This window comes from Leptodactylus fuscus, chromosome 8 (assembly GCF_031893055.1).
Source record: "Leptodactylus fuscus isolate aLepFus1 chromosome 8, aLepFus1.hap2, whole genome shotgun sequence".
In the NCBI taxonomy this organism is placed as follows: Eukaryota; Metazoa; Chordata; class Amphibia; order Anura; family Leptodactylidae; genus Leptodactylus; species Leptodactylus fuscus.
Window position 1 is genome coordinate 697,322 of NC_134272.1, and position 6,553 is coordinate 703,874.

Here is a 6,553-nt window from a genome sequence, read left to right on the forward strand (position 1 = left end):
TATTGAAACCATCTTTGAAGAGCCTATATTGAAGGGCGGCACGCTCGTCCTCACCAGTCAGCGACCACTACGCCGTATTATGATCTTTAGGATGGGGGTTCTGCTCCACGTAGGCGAAAGAAGAAAGGGAAAAGCACAGGCCGGAGATATCCAGCTGCCACTCTGAGGAACACGGTCAACTATGAACTGTTACTTCAGCACAAGCTCAGCCAACTGGAGGCCGAGCTGCAGCAAGACCTGTCTGAGCCATGAACCTGCACTGTCATATGTAAGCCTTGTACCAATAAATGAGATTCATCATCAGCTGCTGTGTCCTGTCTTCATCAAACACTCCAGGACAGGTTCACCTGCGCCATCACAGGAGAAGACAGTCCTAAAGGTTATGGACCCTACTTGGCGCATGGCTTTCTACTTACAACTCTGGCTCTAGTGGGAGCTGCTCGGAAAATACATGTTAATAATACTCCGCCATCTGTACATGGAGCCTGCAGTTATGTCCTCATACATTGTGCCATTCCAGAGATGCCGTCTGATTGAAGTGCGTCTTATATAATACATAGAAGAACCTGGGTAAACAATATGCAAATCTATTCTCCAGGATGGGAATTAGGAGAACAGTGCACTCTGTCCACCACCCTATAGAGGGCGGCATCCTTAACATCATGCACAACTCCGTTATAAAGTCTAATTAATCATAATGTGGATTTAACTGCCAAATTAGTATTTCTATCCAAAAGGACCAGATTCCCAGCTATGGACAGCGCTGTTTCGGCCCTATTGGGCCTCCTCAGCATAACACAGGGATACTGATTTGACAGAGTGAGAGACTATAGACCAGGGTCAGGGGATAATCGTACACATCAATGAACCTGATCATACATCTCCATGGCAGCTTCCCTCTCTTCACTAGGTCTGTTAGCATGAATACAATACAGAGGAGATGGACTGTCAGCTCCACCCCAGAAGTCTACAGAAAGGGTAGGAAGCGGGACGGAAGAAGCCTGTGGCTGGGGAAGGTGAGATAGGACGGGACGTAGAAGCCTGTGGACGGGGGAGGCGGGACGGGACGTAGAAGCCTGTGGACGGGGGAGGCGGACGGGACGTAGAAGCCTGTGGACGGGGAGGCGGGACGGGACGTAGATAGCCTGTGGACGGGGAGGCGGGACGGGACGTAGAAGCCTGTGACGGGGAGGCGGGACGGGACCGTAGATGCCTGTGGACGGGGGAGGCGGGACGGGACGTAGAAGCCTGTGGACGGGGGAGGCGGGACGGGACGTAGAAGCCTGTGGACGGGGGAGGCGGGACGGGACGTAGAAGCCTGTGGACGGGGGAGGCGGACGGGACGTAGAAGCCTGTGACGGGGGAGGCGGGACGGGACGTAGAAGCCTGTGGACGGGGGAGGCGGGACGGGACGTAGAAGCCTGTGGACGGGGGAGGCGGGACGGGACGTAGAAGCCTGTGGACGGGGGAGGCGGGACGGGACGTAGAAGCCTGTGGACGGGGGAGGCGGGACGGGACGTAGAAGCCTGTGGACGGGGGAGGCGGGACGGGACGTAGAAGCCTGTGGACGGGGGAGGCGGGACGGGACGTAGAAGCCTGTGGACGGGGGGAGGCGGGACGGGAACCGTAGAAGCCTGTGGACGGGGGAGGCCGGGACGACCCGGGACGTACGAAGCCTGTGGACGGGGAGGCGGGACGGGACGTAGAAGCCTGTGGACGGGGGAGGCGGGACGGGACGTAGAAGCCTGTGGACGGGGGAGGCGGGACGGGACGTAGAAGCCTGTGGACGGGGGAGGCGGGACGGGACGTAGAAGCCTGTGGACGGGGGAGGCGGGACGGGGCGGGACGTAGAAGCTGTGGACGGGGAGGCGGGACGGGGCGGGACGTAGAAGCCTGTGGACGGGGGGAGGCGGGACGGGGCGGGACGTAGAAGCCTGTGGACGGGGGAGGCGGGACGGGGCGGGACGTAGAAGCCTGTGGACGGGGGAGGCGGGACGGGGCGGGACGTAGAAGCCTGTGGACGGGGGAGGGCGGGACGGGGCGGGACGTAAGAAGCCTGTGGACGGGGGAGGCGGGACGGGGCGGGACGTAGAAGCCTGTGGACGGGGGAGGCGGGACGGGGCGGGACGTAGAAGCCTGTGGACGGGGGAGGCGGGACGGGGCGGGACGTAGAAGCCTGTGGACGGGGAGGCGGGACGGGGGCGGGACGTAGAAGCCTGTGGACGGGGGAGGCGGGACGGGGCGGGAGACGTAGAAGCCTGTGGACGGGGGAGGCGGGACGGGGCGGGACAGGACGTAGAAGCCTGTGGGACGGGGGAGGCGGGACGGGGCGGGACAGGACGTAGAAGCCTGTGGACGGGGGAGGCGGGACGGGGGGGCGGGACAGGACGTAGAAGCCTGTGGACGGGGGAGGCGGGACGGGGCGGGACAGGACGTAGAAGCCTGTGGGACGGGGGAGGCGGGACGGGCGGGACAGGACGTAGAAGCCTGTGGACGGGGGAGCGGGACGGGGCGGGACAGGACGTAGAAGCCCTGTGGACGTGGGGAGGCGGGACGGGGCGGGACAGGACGTAGAGCCTGTGGACGGGGGAGGCGGGACGGGCGGGACGTAGAAGCCTGTGGACGGGGGAGGCGGGGACGGGGCGGGACGTAGAAGCCTGTGGACGGGGGAGGCGGGACGGGGCGGACGTAGAAGCCTGTGGACGGGGGAGGCGGGACGGGGCGGGGACGTAGAAGCCTGTGGACGTGGGGAGGCGGGACGGGGCGGGACGTAGAAGCCTGTGGACGGGGGGGGGGCGGGACGTAGAAGCCCTGTGGACGGGGGAGGCGGGACGGGGCGGGACAGGACGTAGAAGCCTGTGGACGGGGGGGGGCGGGACGTAGAAGCCTGTGGACGGGGGAGGCGGGACGGGGCGGGACAGGACGTAGAAGCCTGTGGACGGGGGGAGGCGGGACGGGGCGGGACAGGACGTAGAAGCCCTGTGGACGGGGGAGGCGGGACGGGGCGGGACGTAGAAGCCTGTGGACGGGGGGAAGGCGGGACGGGGCGGGACCGTAGAAGCCTGTGACGGGGGGAGGCGGGACGGGGGCGGGACGTAGAAGCCTGTGGACGGGGGAGGCGGGACGGGACGGGGACGTAGAAGCCTTGTGGACGGGGGGGGCGGGACGTAGAAGCCTGTGGACGGGGGAGGCGGGACGGGGCGGGACGTAGAAGCCTGTGGACGGGGGAGGGCGGGGAGGGGCGGACGTAGAAGCCTGTGGACGGGGAGGCGGGACGGGGCGGGACGTAGAAGCCTGTGGACGGGGGAGGCGGGACGGGGCGGGACGTAGAAGCCTGTGGACGGGGGAGGCGGGGCGGGACGTAGAAGCCTGTGGACGGGGGAGGCGGGGCGGGACGTAGAAGCCTGTGGACGGGGGAGGCGGGGCGGGACGTAGAAGCCTGTGGACGGGGGAAGGCGGGACGGGGCGGGACGTAGAAGCCTGTGGACGGGGGAGGCGGGACGGGGGCGGGACGTAGAAGCCTGTGGACGGGGGAGGCGGGACGGGGCGGGACGTAGAAGCCTGTGGACGGGGGAGGCGGGACGTAGAAGCCTGTGGACGGGGGAGGCGGGACGGGGCGGGACGTAGAAGCCTGTGGACGGGGGGAGGCGGGACGGGGCGGGACGTAGAAGCCTGTGGACGGGGGAGGCGGGACGGGGCGGGACGTTAGAAGCCTGTGGACGGGGGAGGCGGGACGTAGAAGCCTGTGGACGGGGGGAGGCGGGGACGTAGAAGCCTGTGGACGGGGGAGGCGGGACGTAGAAGCCTGTGGACGGGGGAGGCGGGACAGGGCGGGACGTAGAAGCCTGTGGACGGGGGGAGGCGGGACGTAGAAGCCTGTGGATGGAGAAGCCTGTGGATGGAGAAGCCTGTGGACGGGGGAAACTGGGCGAGACGTAGAAGCCTGTGGACGGGGGAGGTGACTGTTACAGCGGAAGAAGAAACATAAAGGTGCACAGAGAGGGGAAGCGGAAAGGCCCTGGACACCTATGGAGAGAGGAAGTGAGATCAGGGTTGCAGAATGAGGTGTTTCTGATAATTAGTTTCTGGATGGACAAAGCAGCATCAAGACCCCTGAGAGCGGCGTTCTCCGTAGTGCCTGAAACGGAGTCTCTGCAGCTTAGTTCCCATGCAAGTGATTTATTAGAACTTGTGTCAGTTTACTCCAGTTCCTTACAAAGAATCCTGGACATCCCCTTTAAAGAGGAGCTTTTTATGTCCTCCGAGATGGGTGGTAGTACATACTGGCAAAGCGGACAGTGCACGGAATTATATTTATAACAAATAAAACAAGACAGGCGGCAACAGGTACAGAACCCACCGAGAGCGGGTCCGCAGATAAACCAATACACGGTAAGAAAAAAGGGGAGGGGGGAGACAGGCAGGAAGGTGAGCGACTCTGGCCGCCAGAGACGAGGACACAGCCAGCAAATGACTTCCACACATTATGTCGCGGTAAGCCTGCAATCTCCAGAAGAGTGTCCATAGAGAGGATGTGTCAACTACCAGAACGCCGGAATACATGATCAGGCGCCAGTAACCGTATGCCGTGACATAGGGTCTATGGTACGGACTGGTCTTGAAAGAGAAATCCGAAAGGTGGAGCAGGAAGAAGGCAGGCGTGCGAGGGAGAGACAACGGAGAGATCTGACCAAGAAGTTTTGTGAACACCATCCTAAAATTCCCTCAGCACAGTACAACTCCAAAAGACATGTGGAAGAGTTCCTACCTACGAGAACAACAAAGTGCACTGAATTCATGTAGTCTCAGCCATTGCTGAGGACATAAGAGGTCCTGCCGCGCCTGAGGCCATCGTCCAGCCTTTCAGTCCAGGGAGTTTGTAATGCGTTTCATCAGGTATTGAGAAGGTTGGCTCCGGTTACCATTACTATACTCAATGTCCAACTGAACTTTGATTCATTTCCTTATTAAAGGTCTTCTATCGGTGGTGTGGATCAGAAAAAGGAAGGTAAGAGAAGAATCGCCTTTCTAAAGTCTGTACCGACAAGGTCTTTGTACAAAAAGGGATTCTAATGATAGACTTCCCTTAGTGAGAGGCCTCCGCTCTATGGGCTGCCAGGTAATAGCTGGATCAGTTTCCGATGCTTTGTTAAGGGTGAAAAAAAAGTGGGCAAGGGCAATAGTGGTCGCTCACAGGATGTCTGGATCAGTCAGGAGGCAATAATCACCTTAAGAGCAAAGAGTCCATATCTATCATTACCAAATCATGGTCTGACCACACCAATCTGACATGGCAGGCGTAGAGTGGAACAGGGAGCAGGGACAGCCCTGACAGTGTCATACGCTATGTATTATAGATATATATAGTCCTAGGAGTCCTGACAGTGTCATACACTATGTATTATAGATATATATATAGTCCTAGGAGTCCTGACAGAGTCATACACTATGTATTATATATATATATATATATATAGTCCTAGGAGTCCTGACAGTGTCATACACTATGTATTATAGATATATATATAGTCCTAGGAGTCCTGACAGAGTCATACACTATGTATTATAGATATATATAGTCCTAGGAGCCCCGACAGTGTCATACACTATGTATTAATATATATATATATATATATATATATATATAGTCCTAGGAGCCCTGACAGTGTCATACACTATGTATTATATATATATATAGTCCTAGGAGCCCTGACAGTGTCATACACTATGTATTATAGATATATATAGTCCTAGGAGCCCTGACACTGTCATACACTATGTATTATAGATATATATAGTCCTAGGAGTCCTGACAGTGTCATACACTATGTATTATAGATATATAGTCCTAGGAGCCCTGACAGTGTCATACACTATGTATTATATATATATATATAGTCCTAGGAGTCCTGACAGAGTCATACACTATGTATTATATATATATATATATATATATATATATATAGTCCTAGGAGCCCTGACAGTGTCATACACTATGTATTATATATATATATAGTCCTAGGAGTCCTGACAGTGTCATACACTATGTATTATAGATATATATATATAGTCCTAGGAGCCCTGACAGTGCCATACACTATGTATTATAGATATATATAGTCCTAGGAGTCCTGACAGTGTCATACACTATGTATTATAGATATACTGTATATACCATACTGACCCCCAGAATACAGGTAACTATATACATATATACTATACTGACCCCCAGCTGCCCAGGACATTGCCCCGCTTACTGAATGCCGCCATTACAGATTTGCCCCCTCATTGTTATGTGAGGAGGGAAAGAAGAAAATGCAAAACCTTTGGCCCGGTTGTTAAGGGGTTAATGGCTCAGGTAGGAGGCCCCTAGTCACGTGACGCGGCAGACATATTGTTGGAGCCCTGGGCTGTGTTAAGATGGCGGCCTCTGATGTCCTGCAGGCTGATCGGTCAGGCACCCGGCGGCCATTTTTCCTGTGAACTAACTCCAGGAAAATGGCGACTTTAACTTTTTTTTTTTTTTTCGCCGACGTCATGACGTTTTAAGGAC